This window comes from Ambystoma mexicanum, chromosome 1p (genome assembly GCF_040938575.1).
Source record: "Ambystoma mexicanum isolate Mex_15411 chromosome 1p, UKY_AmexF1_1, whole genome shotgun sequence".
Lineage (NCBI taxonomy): Eukaryota > Metazoa > Chordata > Amphibia > Caudata > Ambystomatidae > Ambystoma > Ambystoma mexicanum.
The window spans coordinates 759672950-759686573 of record NC_090921.1 but is presented as its reverse complement, the minus strand read 5'-3'; the positions used below and the strand labels follow the sequence as shown (position 1 = coordinate 759686573).

The following is a 13624-nucleotide window of genomic DNA, read 5'->3' as shown; positions in this document are numbered from 1 at the left end:
TCAGTTCATTCTAAAATTGCTTTCCCAGTTTATAGCAATTCAGAACATGGAACGTTATCAGTTTAGTTTGCTTTTGTCTCTAAAGCTTGCTCACCCAGCATGTTATGTTTCAGGAAAACAAAAAGGAAACAGTTTGCTATGGGTGTTGAGACCCACTTTCCCAGTATGGAGCTAGACAATGCATTCTAGGAGTTTGGCATGGGCTTGGAGACTCACTTTCCTAACATGTAGCAGTTTAGCTTTAGAAGCATCCCATTATACAGTTATTACTTATCAATATTGGCTCTGTTCCCTTTTGCCAATCCTGGCTTTCGCAGGTGAAAGCAGGCTGCCCCCTCCCCTCAGTTTTCAACAATCTTTTGTTGGTCTCTTTTTCCTCTTTTGACCATTCTCGTTCTTCAGCCAGTGTGCAAGTCTTCTTTTCTGTTCTTTGCATGGACATCCCAGAATACCTTTCTCTGTTTGGTTCCAATCGATTTTTTCATGTTTCCATCTTTTTAGTCTATAAATCAAAATGACGCCTCTCTCAACCCAAAATAAATGTGCTTTATGTGAATAATGTATGGGTTAGGCCACTAATGGAAATCAAATTTGTACGATGTGTTTGGGCCAGATTCTCAAAAAATTGGGCGTCTCAATCAATGGCAAATTCACACAAAAAAAACAAAATAACCAGTGCGCAAATGTGCACAAACTATGGTGCAAAAGAGGTTCAAATAAGTGGGCATTTACTGGCACTTCTGATATGATAAACACTTTTTCGGCACATCTGTCAGATGCCAATATTTGTATGTGCAAATGATGACATGAATATAACTCTGTGCCAAAACACATGCATCTCATCAGATGCCCCAAAAAGTGCATCTCCCCCTAGAAAACACAAGCAAAGTATTTCAATTTGTTTAATGTTCATCCTCTTTTTTTGTCTTCTATGTATAATAAGTCTAAGGTCCTGGTTATTAATCGTAGGAAGATTTTGTCGGGAAAGCCTAATTTGGTATATTAATGGCAGAGATTAGAGGAGGTCCATGTGTTTGGGTATCTTAGAGTTGTGATAAAAGCCAACCAGACCTTGTCTCTGGCGAACCAGGCCTTGAAGCTTGATGTGAGCTCGGCGGCCTCTTGGCTTCTCGTGCTCGACAAAAAAATATGGCAGTTTTTCACTACTACCGGCACTCAAAATCTATAACCAGGTGCTTGTTTCAAGGTTGACCTACAGGGCCGAGGTACGCAAAGTCAGCTTGGAATGGGATAAAATGGAGCCCCTTATTTGAAAGTGACTTTTGTCCCTTTCAATGGGCACTCCACTTCCCGCGGTTCGGCACATTTTGGGCCTTAGATCGTTAGAGGTTACAGTTGTTTGCTGAAGAACTCTACTTCTGCGATGTATATTGTTTCCCGGCCTCTACCTTATTTGTGCAACTGAAGGCACTGAATAATCTGGGTAACTGTATGCCTCTTAAGGCGTGGGTGAGTTGTGTTTTGGCTATGTTGAATATGAGAGCAGTTTTGCTTGAAGAATCAGAGTGTAATCCAGCTAAGGTAAAAAAGATGTTATTTGAAAGTGACTGGATTGAAAACAGGCAAAGGCTGCTCTCTTATCAGGTGTCTGAGCATTTCTCCTTGGATGTTTAACCCTTAAATTCCACCCAGAAATCCATGTTAAAACTCGATAAATCTCAGAAAATTTGGCTACTCATGAAACTAAATTTGGTTCCAACAACTGATGTATTAGGGGCTTGCCTTTATGCAATATTTTAACACTCAACTCACCCTTTGTTCACTTGGGAAATGCTGTGGTGGAATTTGTTATTAAACCCGATGATCGTCTGATAATCAGTATGATGAAATCTGTAAGGCTGCTTTTGCCTTTAACTGATACGTCTTACTTCTAAGATGGATTTTATGAATTATGTTTACATTTTGTGACATTTTATGATGAATATTGCTTTTATTATGCTTACTGTTTTATGTGGATATGTGTGTAAAGTTTCTTTTTTGTAAATTAAATCACACAATAAATAAATAAATAAAATAAGTCTGAGAATAAGACAATGCATATTTTTCAACTTTGTGGTGAGTTTACATGGGAGTACGTGTATACCATTTTAATGTCTCAGGTGGTAGTTTTGCCATGTAATTCAGAAATGTGGTATGATTTTGTTGATGTAGAGTAGGATTATGCATTTAAATCATATACTTGTGTAAAAACGGGTAATGTGATTGCTAAACAGCACATGGAAAGTGTTCAACTACTAAATGTCCTCTGACTTCTGTACACGTGTTCCGTGGCTGGAGGGGTATTAGGGCCACATGGATGCAAGCAATGGCAACACAAACGCACAGCAAAATTTAACTAACATTTGTTTTTCCTAAGTGTCCACTGCAAAGATTCATGGCAATTGATTTATCATTGGACATAAAAAGCCACAAGACGCATTTCCAAACAAACCTATTTTTCATAATAAGCTTGTTAGTAATATTTATCATATAAGTAATGTAAATAAATGACTCCAGCCAAATCACCTCTCTATCCTTTCTCCCTGTCCTGTATTGAAGAATTTAACTTCTGTTTCACCTCCCATCTTCTGAACTTTTGAACCTTGTGAGGGGCTCCACTACCCCCTGGGTAGGGCCAGTGCTGAACAAAAACTCAAATAAAATAAACATAATTAAATAAATTATTGGCTTTCGGAGCCATACAAACTTCTACATAGGTTTGGGGAGTTGGACATGTGTCCCCTTGAGAGTTTGGCCACAAATGACTTACGTTTTCGTGCATTTCAACACATTAACATATTTCTACATTCAGCATGTTATACAACAGTGTTCGAAATTGAAGGGAGCTGGGAGCTACTTTGCTCCTGCTTGTAGCCCAGAAGAGCTTGGTTAGCTTAACACCATCTGCTACTAGGAGCGACTTTTGGCTCGCTAGGCCAATTGATGCCGAACAAACACACCTATGTTAGCTTGGATGGCTGATCTGAACCTGTGCGCTTGGGAGAACCGGTATGGCATTTAAAGCTTACAGTGTAATAAATAATGGGAAAAACAGTTACATCTGCATTTTATGTGGAAGTTAGGCTTGCAGAGCACTGTGCACTGGCTTCTTGTTACCCAGAGGTAGATTATGGTCACTAGTTAATGCAGGATACCAAGGAGCTGCTTTTAGCTCCTACTTCTTCAGTCTTAACTTCGAACCCTGTACGATACACGTTTTAGAAATGTATGATAATGCTTTAGGTAAATACATTTTATTAAGAGTCTGTGGGCCTCAGTACAAGTGTGCCGGATCAGTGCTAGTAAGCCTCCTGGCACCGTTGTTACCGGACTGGCACACTACGGGTCTGCTTGCCAGAGTTGCTGTGAAAGTCTGACCCTGCCGGGCACAGCGGCCACAGTAAGCAGACCTCCACGAAAGCAGAGACACCATTATGAACGGTGCCGGTGCTTCCGTGTTCCCCATTCCCAATGGGAATGGGGGTTAACATTTACCGGCGCCTGAATTCCCGGAACGATGGGGTCGTAATCCCCCGGTAATTCCGGCAAGCTAGGCTTCAGTAAATATTGCAAGTCTGGCGGCAACCTGCCGGTTTTACCAGCACAGCTACCGCCGGACTTGTAATGAGGCCGTGTCCTTCTTCTGACTCGCCACACTTCACTTTCCATTATTCTTGTCAGTTGCAACCCCCCTTATTCCATCACTGCTCTATGTTTGCAGTTTCACTAATCTATAAACCTTTACTCTTATTTCCCTTGGCTTTCTCTGTCTGCATATCAGCATCCTATCAGCCCATATTAGTATCTCCATCTTTCCCCCTCTACCTCTGTTTGTTGCTTCATGAACATCCGTAGACATTTGTCCACTCTTTGGTGTCTCTCTACCCACAATGATGCATATACATCTCCAGGGTTCAAACTTACTGGGAGCTATTTAGCTCCTGCTTCTAGCTTGTAGCAGCTGGTAAACTTGAAACTGATGAGCCTTACAAACATACATTTGTGGTGTTAACGTTGAGTATTTAAGAATGCTAATAAAAAAGAATTAGGACCCATCTAGTACATATTTAAATATAAAGATTGTTTAGAATGTGCACACAGTAAAAAAAAATTGAAATTAGATTTGAAGTACGCTTTGTACTCGCTCCTGGTTCCCCATTGGTAGATCCTGCCTACTGGGGGTTGCTCAACACTTAGGGGGTGGTTTTAACTCCTGCTCACTGAATCCCAATTTCAAACCCTGCATCTCTGTGATTTGCCTTTTAATCTCCCCTAAATAGCCTCCCTATATTGCATCATCAGCCCCTACGCGATTTCATCAGCTTACTGGTGACTCTACATTTACATTAATTACTGTTCACAACTGGGGCTGTGTCTTGTTGGACGCAATGTCTTCCTTCAATGGAATAGGTCTCTCTCCTACCATGTCTAAATATCAATATACTTAATATCTCTTTCCACTTTTTCCATCTCAGTATCTTTATCTATCTATCTGCATACCTATCGTTAATTCATCTATATCTCTAAATCTCATGAGTTTATCCAGCCCCTATTGGCTTTTTATAGATCTCAGAACATACAAAGGCTCCGATTCATGGATTGTTTGCGCCGGAAAAAATGGGATTTGTGCACCATTCTGCCCGCAAATCCATGTTTAACAAATGGGGATTTGCGGGCAGAATGGCGCACAAATCCTGTTTTTTTCGGCGCAAATAATCCATGAATCAGGGCCCATTTGTCTATCCTCTGCTTTCTTCCAATACTCCAGTTACTTCATATTCATCTCACCTTTACATCTTTGCCTTTTCTCTTTAATTCGTGCTTCAATTGCTCTAGTTCAATATATTGATCTTACTCTGCCAATCAAGCTCAACCATAACAGATTACGTGGCTTTAATTATCAACTCCTTGGTTCCCCGCCTCCTACCCCCTGCACTCTCCTCCCTCCTGCCCACAGCACCGGACGAGATCTCTAAATTTGTCTGCTCTATAAAGGTCTCCTCCAAACAGGCCCACCCCTGCTCTTCTACAACAATTAAGGACAACATCTCCTCTATTGCCCCGGTCATGCCAATTTCTGCAAACACTTCTTTGCCACTGGCTCTTTCCCTCTATCCCTCAACCATACACTTGTGCCCCTTTCTTAAAAGCCATCTGCTGACCCCTCCTGCACAGCTATCTACCGCCCTATGTCCACTACCCACTTCTTGGGTAAATTCTTGGAGAAACTGGTACTCCCCCAACTGATCCTCCACACTGAATGTGCTGTTTGCCTCCATGACCATCAATCTGGATTCAAGGCATCCAGAGGCACGGAAACTGCTCTCCTGGACACCCATGAAGTAACGCTCGCAAACCTCGACTCTAACTCTCCCACTGTTCTCATTCTCCTTGACCTCTCCTCCGCCTTTGGCACGGTCAACCATTCTATCCTCATAAAATGACTCTGATACCCTTGGCATCAAAGACCGGCACTGGATCGGCTGACCTATTTCCTCACTAACCACCCTTCCAAGCTGCAACTGGGCCTTTTCTCCTCCACCACCACACTTTCTACCAGTGGCATCCCCTGGGCTCTATCTTATCGCCATGTCTCTTCAATATTTATCTTGCCCCTCTGGCTCACCTGATCTCCTCCTTCTCCCCTCATTTCCAGTGTTATTCTGATGACAAGGCTTTCCTTCAAATTTTCCTCTACTACCTCCTCTTCCCCCTCTCTCATCCCCAATTGTCTATCCGTCATTCAGGCATGGTGCGCAGCTAATGATCTCTGTCTTAATGCACATAAGACAAAGATCCTCCTCATTGGGAAACCGGTTCCCTCCTTTCCTCCTACCCTCTGACCACACTCTCTGGGCCCTCTACCCTCACCATCTTCGACTGTGCTCTCTCCTTCACCCCTCACATCATGGACCTTACCAAGAAGGCCCACTTCCAGCTCCACCTCAGAGGCTTTCGACCTTTCCTCACCTTCCCCTAGAAGCTCAATGTCTCCAGAGCTCTGGTCCTCTCTAGGCTGGACTACTGCAACAGCCTCTTTCTCAATCTCCCTCTTTCCTCTCTCCCTACGCGCTGCCCAGCTAAACCAGAATAGGGCTGCAAGACTTATCCTTGCCCTCAAGCCCATGGACCGTATCTCTTGAGCCCTAAAAACTCTCCACTGGGTCCCGGTGACTGCAATTATCACATTCAGGACCCTCTGCATCATCCACAAGGCTTTCTGGTGCCTGGGACCATGCTATATCCAACATTCCCACCCGAAAAACTCCCCTGCTAGAGCCCTCCACTCCTCTAACTCTTACTCTTTGATTGTAAAACGCTTTCTCCAAGCAGAGAGTGGGGGGCAGGTCTTTCTCCTCGGCTGGTACCCCCCTTTGGGACAGCCTCCCTGCCCCCTCTGAGACTTGAGCTGGACCTCAAGTTCTGAAAACTGCTCAAAACTCTGCTTTTACCTACCTCTCTTCTCTCCCCTCCCTGCTAATCACCCCACCGCCACTGAGACCGGTGGTCTGGTCCTTTTACCCAGTCGATACCAGCACCTCCCCCCACTGCACTCCCCCTGCGGGCTCCTGCTTGGCAGCTCTACATCCCACCCTTGGGATTCACCCGCACTTAGTATGAAGCCTCCTCCTGGGCTCCCCTGGCACTTCCCTCCTGGGCCACCCACCAGCACTTGTCCATTCCTTGCCAGCCCCACCCATCCCCATCTCCTGCACTTCGCTTCATTGCACTTGCATGTCTGAATACCACAAGGCCTAGCAGGACCACGACTGTATATTTACTGTTTTGCCAATGTTTTTTTCTCTCCCCTGTTCCCTTCCCATTTAGCCTTGTGGCGCTTTGAAACACAATTCTATTGTATAAGCGCCTAACAAATGATCAATAAAATAAATAAATAAAATAACTAATCTTCAGCGCGTCTCTTTCACTATCTCGCTGTATCATCTTTTCTATCCTTATGAACTGGTCTTATGAAAAGATCTCTGCCCTACTCAATCTTTTTTTCTTTGCAGATGATGATGTTTTAAGGAAAAAGAGAAGCGCTCTTCCAGTGTGCTGCAAGCGGTCATAAACGTTGACAGCTATTGTTATTTCTGTCAACACAAGTAACATGTAAAGCAGAATGAGACATTACAGGTTAGTATTTCACCTTGCATGAAGTGGAATTGCAATTGTGTAAAGTGGCCAAATGCGGGACTTGCAGACTTGAAATGTGAATCTACGGCAATGACAGAACAATTCTGAAGCCTTTGACAAGTCATAACAAAAACACATCCTATGAATGCCACAGGGCTGGAGATTGGCCTTCAAAACATTAGATGGGGCAACCCACCCCTTTGAGTCAGGAGTCTGCAACCTGTGGCTCTCAAGATATTTTTGAATTACAATCTACATGATACTTCAACATTGATAATGCTGGCTAGGTCTAATGGGATTTGTAGTCCTAAAAATCTGGAGACACAAAGATTTAAGACCCTTACCTTAGGTTCAATGAGGCAGTCTCCTTTACTTTCCAACTATTACAAACAATATTTTAGGAAGCATCCACCCTTGCATTCATGCTCAGAAATAATACTGGGACACCCTATACAATGCAAAGTATGGTGTGATAGTGATAGCTGAAAGAGATCCCAGGAATTTCTGTGTTTTTCGGCAGGGAGGAGCAGGTAGTGGGTGGGAATGTTGCATAATCGCCGCTGCCATCAGAAGTAATCTAAATCAAACCTTGGGATTGTCTCCTCGATTCAGCAGTAAGATTATTAAAAGAGTGTTTGTTCCATCTAAATCGATTTCTCCCTGAACTGACTTCAAGATTTAGAGGAAAAACCTTTTCCTTTTACCCCCCCCCAACAAAGGGGTCAGTAACCAGTCAGATAGTAGGAGGTCATGATCACTATGAGTCTGTTTACAAATCATGAAGTCAGCAATCAATAGAAAAATGTTAGATGAAACAAACAGAATCTATGATTCTGCTTCGGCCATCTCTAGACCATGTGGGCCGAACAGGAATATAATTATAAAGAGCCCCATTTACTATTTTAAGATCTCTTGTTTCCATCAAATCAAGCTAAAGCTTGGCACGTTGAGATAATGGGGCATAATCTCGATATAGTCAAGAACAATTTAAATCTCCTACAACAATCACTGCCATAACCAAGAGTCAGAGTAATAAAGATTTAAAAGATCTGTTACCACCTCCAAAAAAGACTGTGGAAATCGCAGCAGGATTCCAGCACAGGCTGATTAAAGCCAGTGTGATCTCCCAATCACTTGGCTGTTTTCTCCATGACAATTTGGATAGTTGAATAAAGAGATTTGGAGCTAAGCAAGGAGTCACTGTTGCAGGTAGATCGTTTTTGCAGGCTGTCAAAAGGCCCGCCATCGGTCTTCCTTAGGTTCCTTTAATGGCAGGCCGAGAGGAGACTGTGTATCCATCCAAAAGAGACGGATTTATAAGCCAAGTTCCTTAAAGGAAAAGGATATCCAAAGAACATAATGGATTATCCCACTCACTCAAGAGGTCCTTAAATCCTTTCATATTACATGACCCAATTCGGATCTTCATGTCCACCTCTTTATAATAAAGTTAACACACCACAGGCTTCTGAAGGAATTTAGAAAGCAAGACCAATCTTCAATATTAATAGGATGGCCTTTGTTGGTCTTGAACTTGTTAGACTCCCCAGATGGCTCAATGGGAATGGGGAGGTCGGATTCACCAGCACCATTCGTGCATGGACTGCTCGCGGGTACCGTTCCGCCCGCCAGGTCAGACCTGGCGGGTGAAAAGGCAACCGCGAGCAGACATCGTAAATTGCCGGTCTGGTAACAATGGTACCGGCAAGCTTACTGGTACCGTTGTTACCGGACCAGCAACCTTATAATGAGGCCTTATGTATCTATCAACTTCTAGAACACGTTATCATCATTGGAAGAGAAGAAGATGAGTTATATGATCTATTTACTACATTCTGTGTTTTGAGAGGTACATCTCCTCAAAATGCTTCTGTAACTTCATATGCCAGCAGTAAAATATATTTCACAGAGAGCTACCAGGGGGTGCCGAGATGTACTGAAGCATCTCCGTCAGTCTCCCCCTTAGGGCGCGTAAATAGGGACTTGAGCCCTCCTTGAACACCTCAGGAAAGGAGCATTGACCCCCCCCCGCCGGGGGCTGGCTGAACCCCCCAGGCACCGGACAAGAGAATCCCCGGTCTTCGGAGGTGGCGCAAGATCAGAGATCCGAAGCAATTTGGGCCGGAGGAGGCAGGCGTGCACCATCTCCCGCCCGAGGCTCCACGGCCGCGGGGCTGTACCTGTGGTGGGGGAGGAGAGTGAGGCCTTCTCTTCACTGGCGGCGCAGGATTACCCTCTCCCCCTGTTGTGGGCTGTACGGACTTCAACCTGCACTCTCTGCCCCTCCCCACCGAGGCTGTTCCCGGCCTGTTTCGTACGGCGGACCGGGGAGTCCGAAATATGACCGAGTCGGGTCTGAGTGTGGCTGTGGCGCTTTGGGAGGCGAGCTGTTGCTGAGAGCCGGAGTGAAGACTGTCACCGTCGGGGCTCCTTGGGCCCGCGCCTCCTGCATCGGGACCCCCCCTGCAGCTGCTGGTTTGTGGTGCGGTTAGCCTCCGTCTCTGGGGGTCCCCCGCTGACTGGCCCCCGGGGATCCTGATTGCTCCTGTGGTGCCCGCTCTCCCCCTTCTGAGGGGTGAGGCTGGGTGGCTGCCGGAGACGACAGCTGTGGGCCTTGCAGTTTCTGCCCGCAGGAGCAATGTGGTGGCACATTGAAGGGCCATGAACCCCCCCATCAGAAGAGTGGTTAGTGCTCCGGGTCCTCTCCCCCAGCCCCTCCTGGCACCTCGGGGGTCTCTTCTGGCCTCCCCATCTTCTTCTGTTTCTGGGGTGGGGAGGGGCCTGGAGCCTACCCAGCTATTCATCCCCTGTTCTGGGGAGCCTTGCCCTCGCTCCCGGATGACCTTGGTGGCGGGTGGTAAAGAGCACAGCGTGGGCGGGACTTGGTGTGATGTTTCAACCCCCCCCCCCCCAATGCAGGCACGCCGCACTGCATACCCTGGGGACACCCAGCACACAGTGCAGTTCTGGACCATATCTCATAGGAACTGAAGACTTTGCCCCACCGCTCACCCAATTTGCCTGCATAGTGCTTATTCTCGTGCCCCTGTCCACAGGGCCTGACCCCTCGACATCCACACACCCCCGCAATCATTCCCCATCTAACTGGCAAGCTTCCATTAACCACAAAGACTTTTAACTTTGGAAGAGCTGTGCTCTGCGCCCCTCCCCCACCTCGATGGCCTGAAGGAAGAACTTTGCGTGGTGCATCGCACACTCGCGTGGGGACTCCCCAGAGGTGCTCTGCTCACCGGCCCCCTCGTTCCTGCTTACACCGCTGGTTTGTATCCGCTCTCGGGCTCCCCGTCACTTTTCCGCAGCTCTAGCCAGGCCCTCCATACTGCCCTCTTCCGGCTGCACCCAATAGGAGGCCTGGTCTGCGTCACCGTGCTGCTGGACCCTTCATGAGCTGGGCTGAATCTCTTCAAAAGTTCCACCGTACGCCAACTTGCCTCCATTCGCCTCTCAACATGGCAGCTTCATCGCAATCTCAGCCAATTGACGCTAATTCAGTCGCCAAGGGCATGACAGCCCTATTGGAGGAAATTTGTGGCTTCAGAGCGGACATGGCTGTAAGGCTAGACACCTTGGACAAAAAGGTTGACTCTATTGACAATCAGGTTCAACCCAGTTCGACATGCGGCTGGCGGAAATGGAAATAAGGGAAGCGAAATGTGCTCTAAAGCTCGACAACTTAGAAAATAGGGAGCACCGCTGTTACCTATGATTCCTGGGCTTCCCGGAGCGATAAGGCAAGATGCAATCAGACATCAGCCAGGCTGTCAACGCTGTCGTCAGTTCTCTCTTTATGATGCCAACACCAATGAACCCACTATTGACAGGGCACACAGAGCAGCGGCCACCAACAGGGGGCACATATCTATTCTTGTGAGGTTTCACTACTTCTCTGAAAAGAGCAAAATCTTGGAGCTGGCATGGAGAAGAAGCCCGATTAGCTGGGAGACTGCGCAAATCTCAATCTACCAAGACTTGTTAGCCTTTACCCTAACTAGACGGAGACTCTGCGCCCCCGACAAAAATGTTACAACCCAGGGGGGTTCGGTACAGGTGGGGATACCCCTTCTCGCTTTCTTTTGAACTGGACGGCTACAAATATGCTTTGGTCACGGATGGCGACATACAGAGTTTCTCAGGAACTCCTGAGTGTCCCCGGTACGGGGTCTGCGGAGGCCAGCCAGGAGAGAGAACTAACCGGTCCCTGAAAGACCAATGAATCCGCAGAGAGACGCAAGGTTCGAGGCCACAGAAAATTCAGGAGGGTCACCCCAGCCTCTCCAAGAGCTTCAAATGAATGAGGAGGCTCTGGCCGCGATCCAACCTACCCTGCAGGGTTTGAGGACTACTATCCGGTCCTGGTTAGCGTGTTGTTCATTCAAGCCTTTCATATTGATGAAGTGATATCTTGCACTTTCTTTTTCCTCCTCCATTGTGGACCTCAGCCGAGATGGGGGGAGGGGTTTGAAGACACTGTCTATGCTATGTTCTGGGGGAGAGGGGGGCTCTTGATGGTGTTAATGTTGAGTTTGGTTGCCCAGAGGGGGGAGACACAGGTGGCCTGGCCTAGCGACAATGTTTGTCGTTTAACGCCAAGGTGCTCATGGATAGGGAGGGTGAGGGGTGGGATGTTCTGGGTTGTTCACATGAGTTATACTTTTCTATTGCCAAGCTATAGATGGTGTTACAAGGGTGCATGTTTTTTTTTTTAGTACAACTATCATTCATGGAAGCAAGACGGGGAGAGAGACATTACAGGCTCCCTAAATGGAGCCTTAAATGGTATTCAGCCCCCTTATGGATGACTCGTCTAGAGCACTGACTGTGGGATCATTAAACGTGCGTGGGTTAAACTCGCCTACCAAACGGTCGTTGGTGGTGAGAGAATTTAACAGGCTCCAATTACACTTCCTCTTTATACAGGAGACACACTGGGTTAAGGAGAAGGAGCCGAAGTTTAGAGCTCCTTCCATAAAGCATACATTTTACTCACCATATACAGCAAAGAAACGTGGGGTTGCCCTTTTAGTATTTTCCAAAGCTAATTTTTCACTGAAAGCCCAACGTTCACACCGTGAGGTCAATATATTACGGTTAAGGGGGAAGTGAGAGGAAGGTTGCTTACAGCAGTGTGTATATGCACCCCAAACGAGGCCCATGATCTTTTCTGGGAGGAAATGAAAGAGAAAATGATGGCCTTTACAGAGGATATTCTATTGTGGGAAGGGAATTGTAACATGGTTCTCAATCCGAGGAGGGGTAGGGGGTCGGCGAACCCACATGCTGATACACGTGTCCAGAGGAAGCTGGCTGCCACATTCCAAAGGGTTAACGAGGAGCTGGGGTTGTTTGACTCACATACACCAAAGCAGGGACACGACCCTTACTTCACTTTCTTCTCCAGGCCCCATTCAACTTTTTTCGAGGATAGATTATATCCTGATTGACACCTTGCTCCGAGATCACATTTCCAACTTCAACGTCGTATCTATCCCATGGTCTGACCACAATATGGTCAAGACCCACATAGGTGTCCCCCCCGGCCCCCTCTGACAAGTCACGCTGGTCATGTAATGACCTCCTGCTGCAGGATAAAGAACTGGCCCAGGCCTTCTTAGCCGCCATAAAATAGTTATTTGCCTTTAATAACAATGAGGAGGTGGGCGTAATGGGGGTCTGGCACGCGTTCAAAGCCACAATCAGGGGTAATCCCATGGAGATGGGCTCGAGGAGGAAGAGGGAGAGAGACAGTGAAGAGAAAAAGCTACAAGAGAAACTAAGAGCCATCCAACCAGAGGGGAAATTGAAATCCCAAATGTTCCCGGGCAAGTGGGTGGAGCTTCAACAGCTTAGGACAAAGCTTGCAGCTCTCCTAGTGGGCCAGATGGAAAGAAAACTCGCCTTCCTAAAACAGAAATATATGGAGAAAGGGGAAAAGGCGGATAGGATACTAACCTGGAGGTTGAGAGAACTTAGAAACAGGAGAATAGACTCCATCCGTTCGCCTGAGGGGGAGAAATTCATAAGCGATGCCTCAATAGTGGAGCAATTCTGCCAATATTACGAGCGCCTGTACACGTCAGGGTACTCGGGGGACGGTTATGACATTGACCACTTTTTGGATTCTCTGCCCATTCCCCATCTCCCTCCTGAGATTGCCTACCCTCTCAAACTCCCCATTACACCACAGGAGATAATAGATACTATTACCACTATGAAGGGAGGCACCACCCTGGGAGATGATGGCTTCACGGTTCGCTTTTATAAATCCTTCTGCTCTGCCTTGGCCCCGTTTATGTACAAAATGTTTAATGCAGCCCTTAAAACGGGAGCCCTTCCCCACTCAATGATGTCAGCCCTCATAGTGGTAGACCCCGCCCTGTGCCAATCCTTTCGCCCCATTTCACTCCTGAATACAGACGTCAAGATCCTGGCCAAGCTCCTCGCCAATAGACTAGCTAAACACCTCCCA

At 46.7% G+C, this 13624-nt stretch overlaps 1 protein-coding gene across 1 annotated transcript in view; it reads left to right on the top strand.

The window, feature by feature from the left end:
• Positions 1 to 13624, top strand: part of LINGO4 (leucine rich repeat and Ig domain containing 4) — a 608425-nt gene that overhangs the window by 340232 nt on the left and 254569 nt on the right. Inside the window, exon 2 of the mRNA XM_069650807.1 lies at positions 7014 to 7137. The gene's annotated coding sequence lies outside the window, so the exon portion shown is untranslated. The remainder of the gene's footprint in view (positions 1 to 7013; positions 7138 to 13624) is intronic.